This window comes from Camelus dromedarius, unplaced genomic scaffold, assembly GCF_036321535.1.
Source record: "Camelus dromedarius isolate mCamDro1 unplaced genomic scaffold, mCamDro1.pat HAP1_SCAFFOLD_189, whole genome shotgun sequence".
Classification (NCBI taxonomy): Eukaryota; Metazoa; Chordata; class Mammalia; order Artiodactyla; family Camelidae; genus Camelus; species Camelus dromedarius.
The window spans coordinates 364,547-391,619 of record NW_026989847.1 but is presented as its reverse complement, the minus strand read 5'-3'; the positions used below and the strand labels follow the sequence as shown (position 1 = coordinate 391,619).

Here is a 27,073-nt window from a genome sequence, read left to right as displayed (position 1 = left end):
GGAGACCCCTCCAGTCTATCTGAAAGGACCGGGTGAGTCTGGAGTGGGAGGACGTCTATGATATACCCCTGAGTGAATAAACTGAGCTGCAGAAAACATATAGTATGGCCTTATTTTTCAAAAAAGCATATATACACACATATACATAGATTTCTCATATGTATGTATGTATGTATGTATGTATGTATGGGTATATATATATGTCATAGGTATAAAGGTCATGAAATATATACACCACATTGGCAACAGCTTTTACACTCAGGAAATAAGGGGAAGGGAGGTAGGGCTCTTTTGGTACCACCACAGTTCTCTTTTCAGTATTTCAGTTAAGTACACTTGGAATTTAAAAGTTTATTTAAGCCCGAAGTAAAATGGACGATGCCTCCACAAGACATAATGCTATACTGGTCATTAAAAATCATGCCAGGGGAGATAGAATATTGTAGAAAAACATGTAATAAGCCGAATGGAAAATGGAGGTCTCCACACAGTAAACAGGCACAGAGTGCTCACTGGTTTTTATGACAGAGCTGATACACACTGATGAAAAGAACAGAAAGTAGATGTTAAAGTGTTCATTATTATTTCTGAGTAGTGGGACCTGGATAGCCTATTTTGTCCCTTTTTTCAGACATATTATATTAAATATACATTATTTTTCATCTGAAAAAAGCATTTTTAGATGTGTAGTAACACACATTGGAGAATAATACACGAGTACTTACAGAAACAAATAACTAGGAGACACCGCAGCAGTGCCACACAATGTAGAACGGGCGATCCTTATTAACACCGCGCAGTTACATAAGGACCCACAAAGTGAGAGCACCTGCTGTAACAGGGCGCGGCCCCCTTCTATTTGTCACTTGTGTCTTCAGGGCTGAGGTAGTTCTGAGCATGGCCAGTGTCAGTGTTGGTGTCTGGATGGATGCCACTGGATGTGAGGGCACCTGCAAGCCGAGAGGAATAACAGAAATCATCCTCTGCCTTTTCTGCCTTGTTTCTGTGTTACTTTAAAAGAGAGGCATAAATAAGATAAACTGTTTATCTTCCCTACTGAAATTTCTGTAATGAAACCGTTTTCAAAGTGTTCACAACTTATATTCTGCCTATAACAGACTTTTCATCAAAGCTTCATATTTATTAAATGTTAATTAACTCAGTTAATTAACTCCCTGTTGAAACCTTCTACTATAGAACATGAAATGCACTATGTGAAAGGACCACGCCTGCAGTGACTAGCTTGGCTGTCTTGACGGCAGTGACGTCAGCCCCCAACATCCCGTGGCTCTGAGCTCCTGATGCTGCTAAGAGAGCACGCTGCCGCCTCAGATGGAGAGAAAGTGTGAAAGCATTTCCTGAAATCTACAGCACTGACAAAACATAACTGACAAATCCCAGGCTCCTTTGAGGCTGTCATTTTCGGTTTCTGGACAACCCCCGTCAATGAGCAGAACCACCCCATTCCCGAGCAATGGCACTCACTTGGTAAGAAGTTCTGGAGAAATTTCCAGGTATAGAATGTAACCAACTATACGTAGAACTCTGACAAAAGAAACAATGCAATACCCTGATTTTGGAAGACACTCAAAATATTCTCCTAAGCCTTTGTAGCTGGAAAGGTTGGGCTTCTCCTAAGCCACTTATTTATTTCACAGCCAGTGAGCATCTCCCACAAACCCTGTTACCCTGTGTCTGCTGGGAGCATCAGGTACACTCATGCTGTCGATCTTATAAGTCACAGGGCAGAGGCGTGTGTCTCATGGCTGCAACCATCACACAGGCTCGCTTCCTATCCTCACAGTTTGAACTTGGCCCAATTTTCTAACCTGTTTATTTGGTATCTGTTCTTCTGTAAGCTGCCTGAAGTGCTTTTTGGAACAAGTCAGAAGAATGAGTGGGTAGATAAATGGACAGATGAACAGGTGAGAGATGGGCAGACCGAAAGAGAGACTCCAGGAAAAGGGGAACAAATAAAATTTCCTGTGCAAAACCCTCTTCTAGTCAGGGAAGAAAACCACCACGGAGAAGAGTGAAGAGGCAGGTAGCTTAGGACTGTTTCCTGGATTCCATGAAAAGTCACACCAAGAGATGAGATGGTAGAACTATAAATAATAAAAGAAATAAAGCACACATGCTTGAAAAATATATCTACAATATGTACTTTCTAAAGAATAGATTCAAATCTGCAGGGCCCAATACCACAATCCTTGGGTATTTACAGAAATGAGAATCCCATCTCCAAACCACAAGGCATCCCTTTGGAGCACTGAGAGTCTACACGGGGCGGTCATAAAGCCATCACCGCAAAATCTATGCTATCCTGCACTTACGAGGAACGAGCAGTTGTGCACGTGTGACAGTTACACCCCACAGCACCTCTACGGGGGAGGGAAGCCTAGCGAGACCCATCTCTGCAGGACAGAAAACCAGTCCTGGAGAGCCTAAGCCGACCTATCAGTTCTCCATCTCACAGGACTGGTCACTCCAGAGCAGGACTCGATCTCAGACCCATGTTTGTAACCACAGTACTACCGTGCTTTATGTGCTTTTTGTGTGTATAATACATTTGTTTCTGGCATGAAAGGATATTTAATAAATTTTCAGTTGTCTTGTCTATCTCATTAGCTCACAATCAATCTTTATACTGTTGAATTGTACTCTTTTCCTCTGGAGAACGGAACGGAAAGAGCAGGGGTCAGAATGAGGTGGAGCTCCATTCTTTATCTGGTATCTCATCTCATCCAAGTCCCCAACCAGGGAGAAGGAGACAATGTTCTCTTCATCTTTTAAAGAGAGGGGTCCACTGATGATGACTTACTCAACCCAAAAACCAAGGCTTGGGGAAGGGCACATGTAGCAACCAGAGCAGTATCAGATGTAGGAAAGTGAAAAGAGCTCACGGGAGGGCTCAGGGGGTCAGCCTGATTTAATTTCAATCGATAAAAAATACCACACTGTAAAAATACTAGCATGCAATGGATTTGCTCTTTCTTGACATCTAGCAGGTTTCCACAGCCCACATGTAACATTATCGTGAACCAGTGAAAGGAAGAGTCTACAGACAGGGAAAATCAATGTCACAGGCAGGTTGAAAACCAGGCTGGAGTTTAGGAAGAGAAAGGGCATAGTTAAGAATTGGGGAAAGGCTGGAGGAAAAAATCATCACAAGGACTCTCAAGCATCATCCTTCAATCATATAATCATTCATTCAAGAGAGAGTTACTGAGGTCCTATTTTGTGCAAGATTGTACACAAGGCAAAGCAAGAGCGCAGCGACCATTTTGGCAGCAAGGGGCGGGGCTAAAATACACTTCTGATCCCGGTACCTTGCACACTTGTCCTCAGTATAAAGGCAAAGAAAAAAAGTAAAATAATATTCTGTAAACTCAAAGCATTGCTGAAAAAAAATTAAAGAAGTCCTAAATACCTGGACAGACACGCCACGTACATTCCTGGATCAGAAGACAGTGCTCTTGGAATGGCAGTGCTCCCCAGAGTGATCCGTATATTCTACGTGGTCTCGATCACAATCCCAGTGGGCTCCTCTGCAAAAACTGATTAGCTGCTGTTATAATTCATATGGGAATTCGAGGGTCTCAGTAACCAAAACGATCTTGAAAAAGAAGAACAACATGAGAGGACTTGTAATTCTCAATTTGAAACTTTACAACTGTATCTCTAGGTGAGATTAGAGGCCATTTTTAAGTTATTACTATCTTTATCCTTATTTTCTAATTTCTCTAGAATGAATATAATTGTTATAATAAGGAAAATAAAAAGTAAGTTATCTTTTAAAACATGCACACCGATTCATTCATTGGAAAAAATGTATTTTAACTATAAAGAGGTAAACAAATATCTAGTGAAAAAGGACTACTTAAAAACAAGAGTGCATTTACATTTTTAAGAAATTGAAAACTGAAAAGCACAAACACATCAAGTTTCTAGGGAGACAAATACAACATATTAACACTTATTTTCAAAAATTCTAATTGAACAATGAAAATTCAAGAAAGGGAAAATCGCGATTGACAGCCAAAAGCAAACACATGGAGAGCAAAGGCCTAGAAATCACAGTTCCTTTAACTCTGCTACTACCTCAGTAGGGGAGGAAATTCCTCACTGAGGAGACAGTGGAATCCCATGCATAAGACAGGATACACAGTACAAACTGCGCTAGAATCGGGGGTGACTTTCTTAGAAGAATTCTAAAGTTAGAACATTGCTGAAAAACTATAAATACACTGACAGACAGATTAAAACACACAGTCATATATATTATATAGAAACATATGAAGTCTGCTCCCATGTTACATAGAAATACAAACATATTTGTTCATTTATGGGCACTGATTACTTTTTCCCAGGTAGAATATTTCAACTAAAACAAATAATCAATAATACACCCCTCTTGTCAAATCTAGTTGATAAGTTACTCTGCTATGTAATCATAATGTGCCTAAGATAGACCTAAAATAAGTGAAAAAGATCTTTGTATGGTTTCTTGAACTCTTCTCAACATTCCAAACTTAATTTTAAAATAGATCTGAGCAGTATTTCTATATTATCTTTTCCCTCGTGAAATGACCAATACAGTCTGTTGTCAAAATTCTGTCCTTACAATGATTCACGAGCACCGTATCCTCACAAAACTGCTGGACAGCAAGTCACTATCCAGACACTGTGACCAAACAAATGAAACACAAGGAAGACAGTGACCCTATTCTGGAGGGCTTACCGACTGTGTCAACACCGGGGTTTTTATTTGATTGGTTTGATTGAGTAGCAAAATAAAATCAATCAATTATTTTCTTCTCTGAGCATTCTGTAAGTCATGACTCTTTTCAGTGTCATGAGCAGGAAAGATCTAAGCATGACTTGATTAGGTCAAATAGCAACAATGATCACCGGATAGTGAGTAATAAAGAAGTTAACTGATAGCAATGCTTCTGCCTACATGAGACCTAAAATAAACCTACACTGATATCCGAAAGGAAAATGAGGAGATGAGGTTCCCAATGAGAAAACAAACAAACAAGAAATCAAAAAAGGAAAGGCTTTTTCATTAATGATTCCAGGCAGTAGTGGAGCATGGTGGTGAGGAGCATAGATGCTGGGGACAATCATGAGGCTCTGAACTCCCACAGCACTGGGTAGCTTTGACACTCATAAGTCAGTGAAATTTTCTGCATCTCAGCCTCCTATCCATAGACTGGGGACAACAACAGCACCCGTCTTCTAGGACGGTCCTAAGAATAAAGATATTTTATATGTAAATTTTAAATCAAATACCTCAGATTTTAAATATTGCCCCAAAAGAACAAGGAAAAAAGAAAACAGAGATAAATTTGAGTTCATCAAATTTAAAACTTCGCTTCAAAGGACACCATCCAGAAAGTGAAAAAACAACACTCAGGAGAAAATATTTTCAAATAATTTATCTGATTAGGAATTTGTATCTCCAAATAAAACAGAGCTCCTACAATTCAACAAAAAAGACAACTAAATTAAAAAATGAATAAAGGATCCGAAACGGTATTTTTCAAGGAAAATATACAAATGGCCAATAAGCACAATGAAACGATGTTCAAAATCATTAGCTGTAAGGGAAATCATGTCAAAACCACTAGGAGAAACCGCTTCACACTCACTACAAGGTTATAATTAAAAAAAGAATAACAAGAACTAATGAGGACACACAGGAATCAGAGATAGCAGCCCTTGCTGGTGAGATGTAACACAGCGTGGCTACTTTGGAAAACAGCCTGGCAGGACCTCAGAGAGTTGAACAGTTGGTTTCTGAATGACCCAGCAATTCTGCTCTGTGGGCACACACGTAAGAGAACTGAAAACAAATGTCCACATAAAAACTCCTACAGGAATGATCAAGGTGCCATTATTCATCACAGACAAAAAGAAGAAACAACCAAAATGCCTATCACCTGATGAATGGGTAAACAGAGGGGCCCAGCCATACAGTGGAATATTATTCAGCAATAGCAAAGCATGGAGTACTGACCCAGGCAACAACGTGGACAAACATTGAAAACGTTACTCAGTGTGAAAGAAGTCAGTCACAAAAGACGGTTCCATTTACATGAATTGACTCGATTTACATGAAATGTCCAGCACAGGCAAATCCACAGAGAGAGAAGAGTGGCTCCCTGGGGCTGGGGGTGGATGGGGAAGATGGGAATGAGTGCTTATACATACAGGGTTTCCTGTTAGGAGGATGAAAATATTCTAAGATTGACTGGGATGCACATTTCTTGGCATAGAGTAAAAACCGGTGTAAATTTTAATGGGTGAATTGTATTAAAACTGTTAAGAACAAAAGCACCTCGGGCCAGTACCTTCCCATAGTAGATGCAAATTGCTAACTTTTAATAGAGGAAGAAGAAACTGCCCTCAGCATGAAAGCAGGAGATCAGCAAATGTGAGTTAACCGAAATTGGACAAGAGCAGTTCACTTGAAACAGTTGCTGTGTGTATACGAAATATTCAGAATGAAGAAAATCAGTTTGACATCAAGATGAAGCATTCTGCTTCAAATGCAGATCAAGGATTCGGCAAGCCCACCTGCTAGAAATAACCAGAGAAGAAACCTGGTTCTTAAACAAGCACCACATCCAACAAGGAAATGGTGGTGAGGAAAGCAGTCAGCCAAAAAACTGGAACAGTTTGCTACAAATAATTTCTCCAATGAAATTGCAAAAATAAAATGAAAGTGATGCAATGCTGCACTGCCCTCACGTGAATGGGCTTCCTCTGGTGCTCGACAGTTCTGTAACCCCGAATGAGAGACTCAGGAGAATCAGCATGGCTCCTGGGAGTCCCCAGGTGACTGCCCACCAGCACGCTGACCACCATCACATCTGCCAGGGTTGAATTGCAGAGAAGAGACCAACTTCTAAAAGGCACAGGAAATGTTGGCAAGGGAAAAAATGGCTGCAGTCAGTCCAGGGACAGAGGCCCTGACAGCAGAGGCCAGAAGGCTGCAGGTGAACTGGAGTGTCCCTGGGGAAGGAAGGGACCAAAAGGGAGCAGATCTCAATTCTCTTATCTCTCTCCCTTGGGTAGGAGAGATAAAGCCTGCATCATTCTCACCTGGAACTGTGGGTTATGGCTGGCAGAAGTCGTACCGACACGGAATGATTATTCAAGACTCTGTGGGAAAAGTCCAGAAAAAGAGAAGGTGTAGGGAGCCAACTCCACGAGCCTCTCAAATGCTCCTATATTTACTGTGTATAACGAAAGGAAAAAGTCATTAACAGTTGTGTGATAGTAAGTAGGAACTTGAGGAAAGACGGGAGGAGACAGAGATTGTAGAATCCACAATGAGTACAAAGGCTTAGTGTATCTTTAGGGAAGTCATGGGGTGAGGGGAATAAGATACATTCTTTAGATATGTGAATTACAAAGCAGACCACGAGACCAGCCAGGTCCTTGTTTTGGGGATAATAGTCTATCTAAAAGCACACAGCCCAGCTTTTATAGCTGAGGGCCTGGGTCCTTGCTTTGAAATGAGCAGAGTGCTATCTAAAGCATCAACTATGCAAGCAAAGCATTGTCTCTGCTTTTTAAGGCAAGGAGACAAGAGTGAGGATGCACATGCTCCTGCTTGCAAAGCAGTTACTAAGCACACATTTTTCTTCTGAACATTGACAGGCGACTGGTGTCTGTTACAATTTGTTAACCTAATCTTGGGCTCCCACATGTAACCATTATGGAACCATTATGGAGGACACCCTAGGATAACAAATCCTAGCTCTGTGTCTTTTCCTGCCAGCTTCAGACACTCTAGCAGGATCTAGACACATCCCTGAATAACGATCCCACAGAACCACCCAGACTCTTAACTCCTGGCGCTTGAAACTTAATTTTAGCTCTACACAACTTAACAAAGAAAAGTTTCAGAAATAGAAGATATTACATTCTTTTATATCTCATCCTATGAACTAATTTTTCTGATTGCTCTAAGCTGCTTCTAATTGGCAAAGTACATAATTCTGCAGGTGAATTCAGTACTTTCCATTGGGCATAACTTGCCAGTTTGGGCTCGCTGAATTCTATTGGTCAAATACTGATACACTTAATTGATTTCATTGTTCATCAGTTTCAGCCGGGAGGAGAGGGAGTGTCACTCTGTTCCTCAGCCCACCCTCAACTCTATTCTCATCAGCAACTCAGGCCTCCTGAAATTAAAAGAAAGAATTTGTTTCCCTTCTACGCTTTCCACAAACCCAACAGGAAACATCAGCCTGGAGAAAGAATTCAACAAAAATGTTAAAACAAAAATCTATAAAACCGGAAGCAACTCCTTCTCCGAATCATGATACACAATGACATGAAAGTAAGTGTGTCAAGCACAGAACATGCGTGAGCCTGACCACCTGATTTCTATTCTTCAAAGGAAGGAAGGTTTTCATATTTTTTATTATCACTCTTTCTCATTGCTTCTGATTAAGCCAAAAATTAGTTTATGAAATAATTAAGCACTGCAATAACAGATTTTTGTTGTATCAATTATAGAAGGCATTCAGAGGGGATAGGAAAACCCACCTTTGTAAAAAATGTAAAATTTCTTCCCCTGTTAAGAACACGTATACAAAATGCAACAGAGAATTCAAATTCTTGCGGCGAGGAGCAAAAGCCACAGAATCAAAGCAAAGTCATTACTATGAGTCAATTCAAAATTCACTAGACAAGCATGCTCAAAGCATTCAAAGAATTTTAAAGGCACACTGCAAACCATTCACTTAATGATCTGCAGGCTAGAGGAAGAATTTCCCTCTTTAACAGACAACAGTAATCAAAAGGGTGCCCCTCCAAACAAAGACGAAAGATCAATCAGGTTTTTAACAGTTCTGATAAATCAGCATGTTCTAAAGAACAAAATTCAGAAATTTTAAACATTCATTCAAACCACAATGAAACAAGCACTTAAAAAAAAAGAAAAAAACCCCAAAGAAACTAAGCACATTTATCATGCACTTGGATCAATGAGAACGTCTTTTACCCTTCGAAGAAAGAACAGGCTATAGCCTTTTACTTGAAAATTAACACTACTTTAAAGATAACTCCTAAAACGGATTTCATCAATCATGTTGTCTTGAAAACTCTGAGGCAGTTGTATCTTATCAGAAAAGCAATTCTGAGTCATAGTATGTTACAATTCAGCGCCAGTTTGCTTTAGAATAAAAGAAAAAAGAAAGCTACTGTTCCTCAAATCCTGCACAAAGTGTGAAGGGCCACCCTGCCTCTTTCCCCTCCTGTTTTCAAACCTGATGCTCCCCAACCCTTCTGAAACAAGTGTGAGAACCTCATATTCCCACCAATATATCAAATGACTAAAGAATATCAATTTACTTGTGTAAATATATGCCTACATCTTGAACTGGAGGAGGAAGGTATCAGAGGGCTACATGGAACTTATTTCTACCTTCGTGAAATCACACACAAACACGTTCACACAGACACAAACACATACACACTGAATTACTGAGCACTTCACAAACTTAGGAATTCCAACTTCTAGAAGATAACTTTGCAGTTAGTTTAAAATACAAAACTGTCAAGTTTGAAAGACTTGATCATCTGCTAAATCATCCAAATATCAATGAGACCCAATTTGCCTTCTCTGTAGAATGTAATTTCCCATGATGTCAAAGCAGATCCTAAGAAGTGCTGTATCCAAGACTCGTGTTTATCACTAGCTATGATCGTTTTTAAACAAGTAAACCGATTGAGAAAGGTAAGTCCCAACATTTATTCTTATTGAAATAGCATATGTATTCAATTGTCTATACAGAAAATAGGTCCCATGATGGTGTTTAAGAGCTATTTTGTGTATTGCAATATTTATTTTTAAGTGCAGACAAGGAGGGTGGGTATTACTCAGTTGTAGAGCACCTGCTTAGCATGCACAATGTGCTGGCTTCAATCCCCAGTAATTCCCCCCCCAAAAAAAGTGCTTATTTAAAAATAAGAAAAAAGTTATAAAAAAATGCAGACTAAAAACCACTGCAATTTAGAAGCCAGAACTATAAAAAAAAACATGTGTTTCTATCAAATACTGACTATATGTCAAACACAGGGATAACCACAAATCACCCCTGACAACCATCACGTGTGGTTCTCAGCAACCCTTCTAAGTAGACACGGATGAGAAGCCCAGCACTGGGGATGAGGAGACGGAGCTCGGAGGAGCCGGGGACGCTGAACCGTCCTGCTCCCCGTGACAACACGTCAGCCCAGGACAAGTGCTGACAGAGCTGCAGTGAGGGGACATGCAGCTGCGTGGAAACTTCAGGAGCTGGGAGACCTAGAAAACACGAAAAATTGTTCAGTGAAAAACCAGCTCAAATATATTACACTGTGCCACATTCTTTAAAAAGGGAACATGACTGAGACCTTTTTGATGCCTCCGTGTCCTTTATGCCATCATCAGTTATTTGCCCTCTCAGCGTTACCAGTGATGGCCTGGACCCCTTATGAAGTGCACTCAGATGGCAGAGCTTTTAAAGCTGTTTTATGAAGTTTGTAAGACTCTGTCTATGCCTCACACAGGCGGTCATCCATCACTTCTCACCGGTGTGGACGTACCACCTGAAATCACTCCTTTCTGCTTTTTAAAATCCCTTCATCTAATCCAGACTTTTCAACAGCAAAGAATCAGCTCAACCACAGACAGTGAACAGCTTTTCACCAAATGGACTCGAACAGCCCATCGGACTACCTGGAAGCCCTTTTCTTCTATTAAACCCACTTCTGGGTACTTCATCATTTTCTGATTGGTGGAATTGGCCGCTGACTGGCCTACTCAGATAGCTCCCAGCGTCACATCCAGGGATGGGATAGGACCCTGCTCTTGGGAGAAATCAGTGACGAAGGCGGACATCCTCCAGTCAGGACTGCACGTGTAGAAGTGCCACAACATGCTCAGAAATTATACCGTCAGCACCCCTGGGCTCCCATGGACTGGTTTCACATTAACCAAACACACGAGACACTGATGCAAGAAAACCAGAAACTTAACTTATTAATGTAACAGAATATGTGAAACTATGAACCAGACTGAAATATCAGAGTTCAACCATGAGTACAGTTTCTCCTCCACGGCCTAAACACGGGCAGGCAGTAACATGGCAAACATGGACAGAAGCAGAGCAGGAAGGGTTTCTAGATTAACTCAATGGACTAAATTTCTGTTATACCAACAGATCTACTGCCTGGAAAACAACGCTAATCACGGTGCACTCTTCATGGACAGTGGCCGAGACACGACTGTGAGCAACTGTGTGAATCTCCTTTCTCTGTCCTTTCTGGGCTTACTGATGCACAGATGTACAGAGATCCAAGGATGCAGATACCTCTAAACACCCAAAGCCCATCCCTGGGAGCCTCAAAACCAGACAGCCAGAGTTTAAATACCAGCTCTGCCACTTACTAGCTCTGTGACCTTGGCCAACTTACCCTCTGTGTGCCTCAGTTTCCACACTGTAAACCTGGGATAAAAATCAAACATTCCTTACTCCATTGTTGAGAAGATTGAAGGATTCATTTCTGTAAAACTCTCAGAAAAGAATGTAGCACATTATTGGTGCTCAACAAATGTCAACTTTATATTAAAGTGATTTACAAGTCTCCTTTCTAATCATCTTCTGTGTTTCCTGGCTAGACTAAGTCCCAAAGAAAATCCTTATTTCTCCTTTTATAAACTCTTGGGGAGCAACCTTCTGTTCCATACCACCACCTGTTTAAACTGAGGGAGGGGATGCCTCCTCCCCACTCCTCTTGGCCACGGAGAGTGCTTCTCCAAACCACAGACCCATGGCTCACAGCTAGCCCTCGTCACACTAACAGGGTGAGGTGTGAGTCCAGAGAGACAAGCAGAGTATGTGAAACCGTTCCTTTCCTTCCAGTGCTGGCCACACTTGGGAAGCACTTGGGATGCTCAGCTCCATGGCAGGACAGCCCTGTGCATGATGGGGCAGGTCCTCTCAAGGGAAGGCTCGCTGTGGCCCAGAGTTACCTGGGACAGGGTGAGTCTCTACTTCTGGGACACAGTATAATGACACGCATTTTCCCACAGCCCTGAAGTTCATGGAGTACGTGGCTTCATCAGTAAAAAAGAAGACACATATCGCCTGCTTACTCTTTTCTGTCATCTCTCAGTTGGCTGCTGGAGACAACATGTGTATAAGTATTGGATCCCCTTAAGCCCCAACATATTTGAAGTAACAAAAAATTCTGTGGCTTAACGTTGTTTCAGGGCGACTGTGTAACAGTTCTGACTTTGCTGATGCTAAATTATGGGTATAGGAACTATGGAACTTCCTCAAATATCTTTCATCATAAAACCAGCTTTCCTTATTTTCCTGTTTCTTAGTAATTGCCAAAGACTATCAAATGATGGCTTCTCACAAAACAGTAGCTAAAGTTTACGAGCCCTCTTGACATACCCACTGTGGTAAACAGTTTACATAATTACTAATTCTCACAATTCTACAAAGCAGATATGAGCATCCCCATCTCACAGACGAGGGAAATCTCAGAACGAACTGACTTAGGCTCACGTGGCTCAGTGGCAGCGTGTGCACGCAAAGCCAAGTCAAAAAACTACACCCCTTCGTATATGTACCAAATCTCCTACCACCAATTAACACACAGCGGCGGGGTCAATACTCAGGGAACCCAGTACACTTTTCAGCTTTAAGGTGCTCCAGAGGCCACTTCTAGCTGTTTTATAAATTCCCGGCTCACTGGTTTCTAGCACTGGAAGAAAAGTCCGAATTTGCCATTGTTTGCACAGCAAGTCTGAGATGTTCACAGCGAGATGACAGAATAAAACTAAGATATAAGGAGAATAATTTTTCCAGGTAGATAGACATAATGGAGACTGTGCTATTCTGAAGCATTAAGCAAAGAAATCAAAATAAAATAACGTTGTTTAAGCTTTCTTTAACAAACAGGAAAATTAAGACGGTAAGAAGGTGCAACAGAGCCACCTATGGCTAAAAAGACCTTCCAGGTTACCGGGAAACATGCAACACAAAATTGCCTGTAGGATCAGAAACGAGAATCAGATAACTAAAAGCTTCTGTAGCACATACTGCACTTTGTTTTGGGGTAAAGGAAGGGTATTCAGTATTTAATCTGATATTGCTAATACTCCTGAATATAAACAAAAGACATAGGCTTATGGAAACTCATCTTAGAGGAGGAAAGAAACCAGTCCAGCCTCTTCAGTTTACAGAAGGGGAGACTGAGACCTGGGATCTGTCCTCCTGGCAATCGGCAGCAAAGCTCTCCTAGGCCTCATGTCTTGCACTGTAGCAAAAACCAACAGATCTTTACTAGGCCTATAATCATAAAATAACGTCTGTATTTTTCCAACAGTAGGTAATCTAAGTATCTTGCAAAATACTTCTCAAAGAGCCAGGAAATCGTAAAAGTTTGTTGAAATACAAAAACATTTATTTACATATTAAAACAGCATGAGATTTATTCTATTAAAAAAGTTACATGTCAAATCAATGTTTTGATATTTTAAACCTGTTAAAAGTGCAGGAAAAAAAATCAAAATTTTCTTTAATCACAAAAGACAGAAGATTATTCCCTGAAAATGATAAATGTGGATTTTTTTAAACTTAATGGATCTGGTCAGAATCCACGAATTTAAATATCTGAGTGGATGTTACACGGCAACATGAATTCTGAGTTGTAACAATACACATTCTGTGTAAATAATCTTCAAGGTCGTCTGCTTAAGGCAATTTAACTAGTCCCTGTCTCAATAGAATGATAAAGATTTCATTAAAACTTCATAGTGCACTAAAAAAAATAAATGAATCCTTGTTACTTTAAGCCATATTCATATATATCATATATATACATATTGAATATGCATCAGAAATAAGCCACCCCCTTTAGTATTCAGAGTTGATCCTTCTAAAATACCTGTCATTGTGACAGCACATTTTTATTAAGCACCCCTTGGGTGCTTTGTGTACAAGGCGTCTAACTCTCACAGTTAGACAAGGAAAACGATATTACTCAAATTTCACAAATGAGGAAATGTACTTAAGCCATAAAAACAACTTACCTATTCATCATCAGGAAAGAAAAGAGTAATGATTTTACTTACAATATTCACTGACAATCTTTTCTTCCATACTAAGACTACATAAAACCAATTCAGTCTTTCTAAGTATTTCTGTCAATAAGGGCCACTAGAGAAAAGCAAGTAACATCACTAGCAATGATTGGACTTTCAAAGCCCACTTCTCTTTTGCACTATAATTATTTTTAATGTTTTGTTTTTAGTGCTCACAGAGCACTAAAATTAAAAAATAAATAACTTTTAAGTCATTACCTGAGAATAAAACTTTTGTAAAAATGTACAATTTTAATTTATGCCCCTGTGTCTCACATTCTCACTGGTGTCTCTCCTTTGAAGTCCTCATCAGGCTGAGATCACTAAAATTGGCCATTTATGGAGTCACAGGAGTTCGGGAAAACACTCAACGGGAGGCTGATTACAGGAGCAATTAAAAATGCATCCTGTGCAGCCAGGGTTCCAGCACTGAGCTAGCCACTGCCAGCTGTGTGTAATTTGGGACAAGGTGCTCCATCTCTCAATCCCTCAGCTGCAAAAAATGAGACACTGATACCTACCCTCAAACACCTGCTATGAAGTAAAACATGAGGAAAGCATTTTAGCATTAGGCAGGTGTCCACTCAGAGCGAGTTTGGTCATTATGATGATAAGGATGGCTGTTAATAAATTAAGCTAGACCAGAAAGTAGAAATCACCATAAAGGAGAAACATTTAAATCAATGAGCATTTTGTTTTGGATGGATTGCAGAATATTTTATTGATTTTTTTAATAAACCAAGATTTGTCCATTAATAATAGATTTACAGGTTCATGGACAAGTCTCCAGAAAAAGAATTAGAGGCCTCTAACTTCTGAATACTAAGAAAGTAAAGTTTAGAAAGAATTATGGGGGAGATTATACCTCATTTGGGAGAGTATGTGCTTAGCATGTATGTGGCCCTAAGTTCAGTCCCCAGTAACTCCATTTAAAAACTTTTTTTTTTTTAAGAAACGGAGAATTAAAGCAAAAAGATGGAGGAATATAGAATTTTTTTAGAGACTCAACTCAGACTTCTGATGGGGAATAAAACATCCATTTCTGAGAGGAAATCTTGAAAACTATGTAAACTGGATCTGAGATGTCTAGTCTTTTAACATTATTCAAGAATTCATATTACCAAGTCTTAAAACTACCTGATAACCCACAGTGGTGATAGTGATCATAACAGCTGCCAACACGGATCGAGCTCCGGCTAGGAATGCTCTGTTCTGACATCTCTGCTCCTGAGGCCTCACCAGGCTGAGAGCACTAACTTCGGACATTCATGAGCATCTCGTGTAAGTCCTCAATTTGTGCTTCTCACTCCCCCCTCACCAGGCACTCTGAGGGAAGCACTGTTATCATCTTCCCCACCCACAGTTAAGGCCACTAAGGCACAGAGACTAAACCCGATCCAGGTCACACTGGCATTAAAGGACGTGTGTATTTCTGCTGTTTTACTTTTTACAAAGGAATCTGAGATATCAATTCAAGGGAGACTGTTAAATAATCAAGTCTGTCTGGTCTCCACTTCAAAGAGCAGATACTATAAATTCCTGATGTAGGATGAGGCTGCCGCCACAAACTGACTCAGCTTGAAATTAATATCCAAGATGAAGCAGCGAATACAAGTAAATATTCACGATTGTCAACTCCGCTCTCGGGTCTGGGCCCTTCACTGCCTGACAGGCAGTGAAATCCCCACCCAAGTCAGGGAGGGAAGCGCGGCTCTTGCAGGTCACACCCAGGCTTCAAGGGCTGTTTCCCCTCACAGACTGTCGTCAACGATTAAAAAGCTCTCAAGATTTTTACACCATGCAAAACTGAAAGATATTTCTGCAGATGGAGCACTTTCTCAGGCTTAAACCTTTTTTGCCTACACTCAGCAAGGGGGAGAAAAGAAACATGACTCTGCAAAGTGTCTGAGCCTCACCACTCACAGGAGTAGAACTGCCTCAGCACAAGATGACAGTTCACATTGCAGGGTGAGAAAAAATAAAGCCGCCCAACCACAGGCACTCCCAGAGACAGTGCTCAGCAGTCTTCTGCACACTCACGGTTGTGCAGCCCTCACCACCATCTATTTCCAGAACACTCCATTATCCCAGAAGAAACCCCCTGTCACTATCAGTCATTCCCTAATCCCCCTCCACCCAGCCCCTTGCAACCATCACCTGCTCTCTGCCTCTGCATTTGCTTATTCTGCGCATTTCAGATCACTGAATTCAACAATATGTGGCCGTTTATGTCTGGTTCCTTTCACTTAACGTGCTATTATCAAGGCTTTTCCATGTTGAAGAGGTATCAGCATCTCTCTCTTTTTTTTTTTTTTTTTTTGAAAACGTTAAAGTTTATTAGAAGGTGGTAAGTACTATCAAAAAGAGTAGAGTGGAGCATAAGGGGTGGGGATTCAAAAGGAAAAGGGTGGGTTGAGCAGTCAGGGTGGACTTCCCAGAACAGGTGGCCTTTTTCATCTTCCCCTTTATTTTTTTTTCCTTTTTATTCACCCTTACGTAAGAATAATGTTCCACTACATGGAGATACTACATTCAGTTCATCCATTCAGCAGCTATATATGGACGACATCCAGAAGAATGAGTGTAAGATGTGACTAGCAGGGATGGCATTTAAGCAAAGGGCAAGATGTGCTTTAAAAAAAAAGCCAACAAACAGAGGCACAAGGAAATTCAGTCCGTTTCTGAGCAAAGTGCATTCTTGCTTCGGCAGGACTACCGTGCAGGGCTGCGGAGGATATTGGCAGGAATCACGGGGAGGGAGTCACCTAAGAAGACTCCCCACCGATATCAGCTCAGCCAATTCTCCTCCCTCATGTTTCTAGGTTTCTCTTATTTCATGTAATAGCACTTTAACTACACATCTGATCATGTGCATCAGACCACCTTACCTCGAAGCCACAGAAAATCATTCACTGACCGGAGCAGCTCCAGGACAAAACTGTGATGGACCAGGGAGTCCTACAGCATCCCAGCCTGCAGGCACAAACCCCACATGTGCCTTGGTGATGTCCAGAAAATAAAATGCATGGAAATATCTCACTGCTGGTTCACAACATCTGCCCCCAAATTGCCCCAAAATCATGCTGGCAAAGCACTACTCAACCCTCTCACTACAAAAAAAAAAAAAAAAAAGCTAAGAAGGCAAATTTAGGCTCTGCCATTGAAAACCAGCAACCATCAATGCCAGTATCTGAGCTGGAATGCTCCTGACTTCAAAAACCACTGCGCACTTATTTTTCAAACGGGAAAGCATATATGTATTCCACGTAGATGTTATTACAGTAGGATTTTTATTTTCGAAATTTCCAGTTCAACATTAGCACAAGAAAAATTATGTTTCAGCTTTTAAAAAACTCAATTATCTTCCACTTTCTTAATTTTGAACCTATTATTATTTTAAAAATGGAGCTATGCTTCATATTATAAACCAAGTGTTTGGCTTCTGCAAACAAAACTTTTATGACCTCACTATTTCAGAGCAAACTTTAATGATGTTTTGAGAGGTGGGGCCTGGGGCGCTAACAGCCATTTAAATACTGACAAGGATGTGCTATTAAGTAATGCAAAGGCTCTAAGTCCACATTAACTAGGAAACCAAAGAAACTACACCAAAGCCTTACTTTATCATTTTTAAATATTCCTATTTTTTGAATATTAAATTTCTTAAAAGATATGATTTTTTTGAGAAAGACAACAGCTGTATTAAATTTCCTCTCACCAAGAAAGCAATCTTTTTCAAGAGTAAAAACCCCTATGGAAATTCAAAAGACAGGACGTTTCTAGCTAAGTGAACTTGCAGATCTGAAGACAAACATAAATCCTATCAGATCTCACTCGGACGAGCTGAACAAAGTCCTGGGCTACCCTGGAACTTAGCTCTTCTCTTCCAAATGTTGGCTGAGCTAAGATCATCACACAAGGCAGGGAAGAAGAGAAGAGGAAAGTCCACCTGGTGGCCTCCATCTGTTTTCTTCAAGCCAAAAGGCGCCGCAAGGGCGGCCCAGCTAACAAGCCCTCCCCATAAGGAAATCCGTCATCCACACTGACCCTGCAGTCCCCAAGCAACCCCAACGACCCTCTCCCACTTGTGGTCTCCCAGCCTGTGAATGGTCTTCTAATGTCACTCCCCAGTTGGTGGCAACCCCCCCTTCCCAGCTACACACACACACACACACACACACACACAAGCGGAGCCAAGGCAGCCTTCCCAAAGCATAAATTTGATTACGTCACCCCCACTTCAAACCCTTCAGAGGCTCCCTGGTAGAGTTCTAGTCCCACCCCCGACCCTGCTCGCCCATCCTCACCTCAGTACCCAGGTCCCCAGTGACCTCAGGGGCCCCCTGATCTGCTCCTACTTCTCACTTGCCTCCAGGCTCATTTTGACTGTTTCTCAAGGAAGCCTTCCCTCCCTCCAAACTCCGCAATTTGTTCCTCTGTTCCTAGAACATTCTAGGCTAAGTCAACTTCTGACACTGCTAAGCTCCCAAGGAATATTTTGCTTACTAATGTGGGTCCAACCTCTCTCCCCTAGACACTCAGAAGTGTGCATGTTATGAATAAATGAATGATGGGGTGGGTCTCAAAGGGACAGCCAGACCTGCTCTCGTCCGCCCCGACCTTTCTTACTGTAGAATATCAGAAGCAAATCCAGAAGTACCTTTCCTGAGTGTCACTTCCTGCTGACACCCTTCACTGCCTCCTCTGTCAGTTCTAGTAAAACCCAAGCTCTTCAAAAGCCCTCCACCCCAGGCCCTCACCAGTGTCCTCCCCAGCAGGGGCACCCACAACCCTGGACCACACATGGCACTCTCCCCGAGTCCCCACCGCACAAGCCTCCAGGCCTCTACCCGAGCTGCTCTGCCACATGAGCCACAGTCTTCATGCTTTCTACTGGCTGACCCTTACTCTGTCTTCACAACTGAATGTAGAGCCCATTTCTTCCAGGAAGCCCTCTCTGATAATATCCTTTAGGTCTTGGCAGGGCTCCCTCTATAGCAGCACTGCATGGGGACCAACTGGGTGTTTGCTTGCTCCTTTGGGACCACGACCTATTGGGGGCCACTTGGGAAGGAGTGAGATATTACAAGAGGGGTGGGAGAAGCAAAAAGCAAAAATAACAGCTGAAGTCCCAAATTCAAGGATTCTTTCTCAGAAAAAGAATAAAATATTTCACATGTGTGCAATTTGGCTACTATTTTTGTGCCTTGCGGAAAGCAAGGACTTGGTGTTCTAGTCCAAAACCCAGGTTACATGCAAAGAAATGTATATATTCATATCCAAAGGAAACCAGAGCTGCTCAACAACAGTTTGCAGTCAGAATTGAAAGGAATTTTGATAAAGGCAATCTCTCTCTCTCTCTCTTCTTTCTTTTCTGGCATCATATAATTTTAGAAGTATTTGCGTGACTAAGAGATGGCTACAGCCCGTGATTCTGCACTGGAGAGTTTGGGCTGAGGAAGCCCAGATTACATTCACTGTGTAAATGCAATCACACCAACAAACTGACAAGCGTCCTTGTGGAGGAGCTGATGTTCCAAAGCAGGCAAACTTATGCAGTAAGAAAACTCTAAATAAAAAGTAAGAAATTCAATGTTCTGTACTCAATTTCATTAGCTATATGGGCCATTACCTGATAGTATATCTTGTCTAATGAAACCCAAAAATAAATTGTGAACGTTGATTTTCTTCATCTGACTGTTTTATGCTAAATTTGGATATCAAACCCACAATCCATACTGACAGCTCAGGCCTATGCTGCAGCACAGCTACATCCCGTAGAAGAAAGTCTATCAAGGGAGAATTGGAAAGTTTCCCTTCAGAAGCTGCTAAGTCTGGTTTTGCACCTGTACATCATTTGCAACCACTTCATCGTCAAAGGAGTAAGACCTTACCTCTGTGGGGCGTAAAGCACTGCGGTGCTTCCGAACAATCAAAGAACACAGAGCTTTGTGAATCAGTCCTGAGGCATTTAAATCGTACTTTTTCTGAAAGGCCCCAAAACTGACCCACTTCACCATTTCACGTACAAGAGTGAGGTACCGGAATTAGTAGAGAAAACACGCCCTTGAAGTCTGACAAGACCCTGCTTGAATCCTGTTACAGCATTTACTACCCTCTAAACGGACCAATAACTTAACCCCTCTGAGAAGGCTTGCCAATCCGCAAAAGGGGGCTTCCACCGCCCACCTGGGAGGCATGGATGTGAATGCAACACGCAAGTAGGGCGGCCGACTGGTACCTGACACGGGGCCTGGCTAGTTTCCCTCCGCTGCCCTTGTCCCCCTTTAAACTTGTGCTGTTTACCCGGTACCAAATGCCCGGAATAGACTGCCCGAATATGCTGTGTATCCCTGGATACATGCCTTACCCTTAGGAGGCCAGAAAAACAACTGCCTCCTCCCCAGTCACTATCAATGTTCTTAAGATTCTGGATTTTTTTAACCTCTATTTTGCAGGGAGACTATTCCAGAATTTTTCAAGCACCATTCTCCAGGTTGGCTCCTCTCCCAGCGCCCATCCCTTCTCACCTCAGATCCTCTGTCTGCCTTCTGTTCATTGGAAAGCGAGTCAGGAAGAGCAGGGACTCCCTAGGCCTTCTTCCCTCCCTGATATGTTAGTGTGACTACCTTCAACCCACGCCCCAATCCAACTCCAGCTTCTGAGGAGTCTACCCTCCCGGACCCTGCAGACTCTGCAACTTCCCAAGACACACACGTGGCCACAACCCTCCCTTCAGATTTCTTCCTGGCTGGCCCTGCCCACACCCCGGCCCCTTAAGGATAAATGACATTGCCCTGAAAATCCCAAACGCCACTGACTGACACACCAAAGCTGCATGGTCTGGGCTTTCCTCCAACCCAGGCACAGCCCTGCCCCCCCTCAGCCTCAGTCTGCAGCTCTCAAGATGATCTAATTCACATGAGCGGCTGTGAACACCAGCTAAGAATCACGACTCCCAACGTGTATCTCTAGTCCGGCTCCTTCAACTCAGCCCCAGGCTCATAGACCCGAGTGCCTCTATGAAGTCCAAACTTGGACGAAAAATGGCATCTTAAAAATGCCTCATGTCCACCATTTACTCTGGAATTCAATTTCTGGAAGGTACCTCCCATGCTCCCCATTTTAGTAACAGACCCAGCACACACCTAGGTGTTTGAGGTCACATTCAATTTCCCCTGTTCCCTCCCTCCAGCCCTGGCCTGGAATATTAGTCCTGTCATTTCCGTCGCTAAGCCCATCTCAAGTCTGGTTCTGCAGGGACGACGGCCGGATCCCCACAAGCTCACAGCAAGGTGCACTGAGTCACAGTCCTCCGAAGGGTGCTCCCTGGAGGGGGAGGCATCTCCTGCCGCCGGTCACCTCAGAAGGCACTGGATTCTCACAAAGGAGGCCCTGGAGAAGGGACTCAAAGTTCTCCCGTGATCTGAGGTTTGAAGTTCCCGAGGTCTGTTGGAGCTCCTATTATCAGACACACTTGCCACTGAGCAGATGAGGATGGAGGAGCCCAAGCAAGGCTGTCTTCACTCCGACCCCTGGGTGCTCGTGAGCCACGGGAAAGGCCTGTGTCCAGGGCACAGCCCACCAATCACAGATCCCAGCCTGCATTTGACAACCCGGACAGCCTAGACTCCTTCTACTTGCGAGACTTACTTCTGTTCTGTTCCCCCCAAGAATGTGATGGACTCTTTCAGAATGTCTGGCCTGTATCAAGCGAGACCAAGTCAGTGAAGGATGAAGTGTCCACATTTGGACTACAGCATGAAAGGAGAAACAAGGCCTCATGATCAGCATGATGGTGGTGGCAAAACACTTCCCCTGGGTGAGATGAACAAGGGTAGGGGTGAGAATCCAAGGTCTTAGATTGGCCAAAGCATCTTCCTTCATGGCTGACTTGTGGTTGGAGACTCACTACAGCAAACTAACTACACGGCCGTCAGTGGGGGACGTCAGCTGCAACAAACATGGAGTCAGCTCTTTAATGCCAACATGGGTTAAAAGTAAAGGCAGGTGCAGGGAGGCCTGCACGGCTGCTGAGGCAAACCACAGACCCGGCTCTGAATGCCCACTGGCTGGAGCAGAGAGGAAGCTACGGTCCCTTTAATAGTCCCTGTGTCCACCAGATCCATGTGAGCCAGCTACTTAGAAGAAGGCCATGTTGTCCTGATACTCAGAAAAACCAGCCTCGTAAAGGGAACAAAAGAGTGGCATGGATTTTAGACCCACTTCTGCCCCTTTATGAAGGAAAAATAAAGTAAATGGCACGGGGAAGTTGAATGCAAAAAAAAAAATAACCAAACGGTGACTGATTCCTCCAACAATGTCCCCTGCAGCTGCTCACCCCCGAGCCTGCCGCTTCCTCACCAGTGACCGCCGGTCAGGAAGCGCCGTCACGCACGTCACACAGAGACAGCCAGGAACCGCGTGCTGAGCACTTTTGTGTAAAAGCAGGAATCGAGCAAGATGCTGCAGACTTTGACTTGACAAGATTAAATACTCCATGAAAAGAATCCCTCAACAGCCGCCTAAATCAATTCGCATCTCACTTCTTCAAAACAATCAAACTAATTGAATAAGGGTGCATTTGTCACCAAATATAAGGAGGACCAAACAGGTTCCTCAAAGCAAAGATTTTAACAGGTATCAAACACCAGTGGGTGATGTGCTAACAAAGCAATATTCCAAAAAATTAGAAAATAACAAGATGACTAGGATAATGCATGGATCAAGGCAGCTGAAATGTTTCTCCTCCTTAAAGCAATGGAGACAGCACGGAGGGCGATCTAGCTATTTCCAATGCAGGATATGCACAGCCACCTTTTCAGACGCAACTGCACGGTACAAGAGAAAAAGGAATAAAGAAAAAGGAAAAGAGGAACAAGCGAAAATTAGAAACACACAAGAACAAGAATGACTTTGACAGCAAGTACAAGAATTTACTTGAGTGTGTGAGGCCAGGAACGCGGGGATGGTGAGACCCACCCTCACCTCCTGCTCCAGGGAAGGCAGGGGCCTGAGGGGAGCGACGCTGCTTGGGGACCCCAACGTCGTCAGTGCCCCTAACCAAAACTCCACATACATGCATCTAGGCAGCTTTTAAGCCACAAAATGTGGTCGCATTACAGGCTGGACAGTTTTACTCACTCCCAACGAGAGTAGCAGGAGAGAATTAGTCTCTGCTCCTGCACCAAAGCATTGTTTTAAAAATTAATGACTGTGGAATAGTAAAAGCAACAATGGAGTAAAAGTGACTGGAGGAGAACGTGCTTGACCCGAGCTCACAGGCCGCGTTATCTCACTGACGTTCAGATGCTGGCTAAGCCCTTATGGTACCAAAACAGACAGATCCACCAGGAGGGAGTTTAATTGGCTGCTGTATTTTGATGCCGAGAGCCATGCCTGGTACACGAGGTTCTGGGTAAACAATGGTGACAGTGTCAACACTATGGGCTAAGCACACCTCCAGCTACTCCGCCAAATCCCAAGGGCAGACTTCAAAAGGCAAAAACAAGCTGGTATTCTCTGGTGGGTCTGCAGACTCAGAACCAAACAGTTGCTGAGCAAAAATGTCACCAGTGCCTCCTATGACAAAGAGGAGGCACTAGCCATGGGGCTTGGGCAGGACTCCAGGCTTCCACTGCTCACCCACCAGTCTGTCCAGGGGGAGAACATGGTCCCTGCTTACGTTGCACTGATGCAGCTACCTTGACTAACGCCTGGGGGCTCAGCAGGAGGTGACATTTGAGGTGAACGGAGCCAGCCTCGGGGTAGCCCTATGCTGGCAGCTGTGCCCATAGCAGTGCCCAAGAACCTAAACCTGCCACCTCATCCCCAAGGAGCAGAAGGGGGTGCGGGCGTGTAGATCACAGGGCCCTGCGAGGACAAATACAGATCATGGCCAGTACATGTCTCACCCCTTACTAAAGTCATAGAGGTATGTCCGGGAGGAACAGAAAATTCATCCAGAGCCCGCCAGGCACCACACGCAAGTGGGACTCGGGCCCCGTGTGCCTCTCACTCACAGGGCTGGTCTGGACTTTCTTTTTATCAATTCTCTGGCATTTTCTCCTCCAACTTACCAACAACCAGAAAGTAGGATTTGATCTTAGGTAAGTTCAAGAATCACAGAGCACTGCCTCCACAGCGGGCCCGGCAGCACGTGCCAGGTCCTCCGACCGTCACATGTGGTACCGCCATGAGTGCCCTCCAGACTCAAGGCCCGAGGCCGTAGGCCGTGGGGGCACAGATTCCCTCAATCTCCCCAGCAAAGGGGGACGACTTCTGGGCAAAGGCATCTCACCACTTCTGACCGAGGGAAAGCATGATAGATACACGGGGAAACAGAGCAGAAGGTGGGGGGTAGTAAGCCCAGGAGAGCTCGTCTGCACATCCAAGGCAAAAGTGGGGCCGTTGACTTAATCACAGGGACAAAGTGAGGATGAATCTTTCCCTGCTTTGTCTCATACTCCGTGATACGCCTTTCCCTGCATAAGGAGTTCATACGGAATTCCCTGGAGGTGTTTCTGATGTCCTAACTTGGCATGCTGGCTGTCGGGGAGGAAGAGAGGGCCTGAACCCAGCAGGTGCTGGGCCTGGGAGGCAGGAGACACCGGCTCCAGACCCAGCACAACCAGCGACTCGTTCGGTCTCTCGGGATTCAGCATCTCATCTATAAGCAAAGGGATGAGAATGTCCCAGGACAGGCTACCTAACAAAATTGAAATGAGAGCCATGTAAAGAAAGCTTCAGTTGCCACATTTAAAACGGTAAACAAAGAACCAATCAAACAAACAAAAAACAGATACTAGAAACTGATTTTAAGAACAGATCTTACTTAATCTGCTGTATGTAAAATACTATCATTTTGACATGTAATCAATATATGAAAGTAACAAGATAGTTTACATACTTTTTACTAGACAAGTCTCAGCATCTGATGTGCATTTGACCTACAGCACATCTCAGCTCAGACCAGCCTCTTCCCCAGTGCTCATAGCATCAGTGGCTGTGGCTACTCTATTGGACAGCAACTCCAGGGGTCCCACCAGGGGTCCTGGCTGAAAAGCTGGAGGAAGTCTCCACACTGACCCTAAAAGGATCTCTCTGAAACAAAGGCAGATTCACTTTTAAATGTCTGTAAACCGTCGGGCTGCACCTCCCTCCGCCCTTGGCTACAAGACAGCCCTCTTCCTTGCTGATCCCTTCCTGGATGTAGGGAAGGAACCCGACACACAGCCAGGGTGGCCGGGCCTCCAGGTAGACTTACCTGCTGTCTGTGTCCAGTCCCATGAAGTCCTCCTTCTCAAACAAGGTGCAGAGGAGGGGGATCCTTTCCCCAGACTTGTTGGGGTCCCATCCAGCCACTTGGACTTGAGCAAGATGAAGAGTGACTCAGTGAAGTCCTCGATCCTCTTCTCCACCACCCTGCAGTCCTCGTAGTTTGAAGGCCACGTCGGTGCTCGGCTGCTCGGCTACCTCCCCATGCAGCACAAAGACAAAGAGCTGAGAGTCATTAAGCGTGGTGCCATACAGCTCCTCTGCACATGGAGCTTCTCGAAGGCCTTGGCCGAGAGGCAGTCGGTAATGGTGACAAGGCCCACGACCTTGCGGTGGGTCTGGAAGTCACTCCACGCATTCTCGAACGCATAGTGGTGCCTGTAGTGGATACAGAGTGCCCACTGGGAGCCGCAAGGGCTGATCTGCCTCACCAAGGAGATTCGTTTATAGATGCAAAAGAAATTGTCCTCTGAAATGATCCCCACGGGTTGGAAGACCACGGGGAGAGTCTCGTATTCCTCAGCACACTGCACGTAGTCAGGGATGCTCATTTTGCAGGCCCTGCAGAAAGGGGAGAGGAGATCGAGGTAAATACTGTGCTGTGGGCTGCGGGCGCCTCTGGGTTGCGGTGACCTGGTGTGTACCAGCCAGAAGGAAAGGGAAGCACAAGCAAAGCCGGGGGTACAGTTTGTCCTCAGAGTCTGTACATGGATACCGTAGCTCGAATCACATTACCCAGCTTTTGGTCTAGGCTTCCTGCCCCTGCACAGAAGGGTCATCTCTTGTTTACTGTTTCCAAGCACCTAGCAAGACCCTGATGCAAAGTCAGTGCTCAACACTGCTGAATAAAGAAATGAACAAAGGAACTGCTTTCCCCACCCCCCTTCAGCAGATTATAAAGAAAAGAACCGCAGTAGGATCAAAAGATCTGGATTTCAACACCAATTTATTTGAACTCCTAAACTGCAGAATAATGGATAAGAAAACTTGCCTTGGGGAAGAGGGTACAGTTCAGTGGTAGAGCACATACATAGCATGTACGAGGTCCTGGGTTCAATCCCCTGTATCTCATTTTAAAAAATGAAACAAATGAGTAAACCTAATTACCCTTCTCAAAAAGTATTTTTTAATTCAAAATTCAAAAAACACCTTGCAATTGACACAACATTGTAAACGACTATACTTCAATTAAAAAAAAATCCCTGCCTTACAAGAATATATCTGGATTACGGAAGTTTGCAAATGTAAAATGCCTAGGGTACCACCTGCATAAAGAGGGGGGACTGTACAAATTTACTATCCCTCCTTTATGAGCTATATTTCCTTTGAGGGGTGTTATAAACTCTCAGAGCTAATTTTCTCAGATTAAAAAAACCAAAACAATACTTGATTCTCAGTACTGCTGAAGAATCAGATAAGCCTGTGAAAGCATCTGACCCACAGAGGTTACTCAATAAATGTTTGTTCAATGAATGAATAAACAAGCAAAGTGAATGCTGCTCCCTGCCACAGACCATCATAATGGTACTTCCTGGAAATCCCAAGCCCATGTTACACCCGACTACACACTAAACATGTGGGTGACCTGGGCAGGCCTGTGTGCTTCTCTAAGCCCCAGTTTAATGATAGATACAA

General features: G+C 43.5%; 1 long non-coding RNA gene across 4 annotated transcripts; it reads right to left on the bottom strand.

Moving 5' to 3' along the window:
• Window positions 1-821: 821 nt before the first annotated feature.
• LOC135320933 (uncharacterized) lies at window positions 822-25,841 on the bottom strand. 4 transcript variants are annotated; one of them, XR_010380307.1, is made up of 3 exons: window positions 25,428-25,841; window positions 3,431-3,616; window positions 822-950 (listed from the first exon to the last, which is right to left on the bottom strand). It is a non-coding gene; the product is annotated as an uncharacterized LOC135320933 (long non-coding RNA). The 4 variants fall into 4 exon arrangements; XR_010380309.1 differs by lacking the exon at window positions 25,428-25,841 and adding an exon at window positions 19,070-19,097; XR_010380306.1 differs by lacking the exon at window positions 25,428-25,841 and adding an exon at window positions 17,050-17,450.
• Window positions 25,842-27,073: the final 1,232 nt, after the last annotated feature.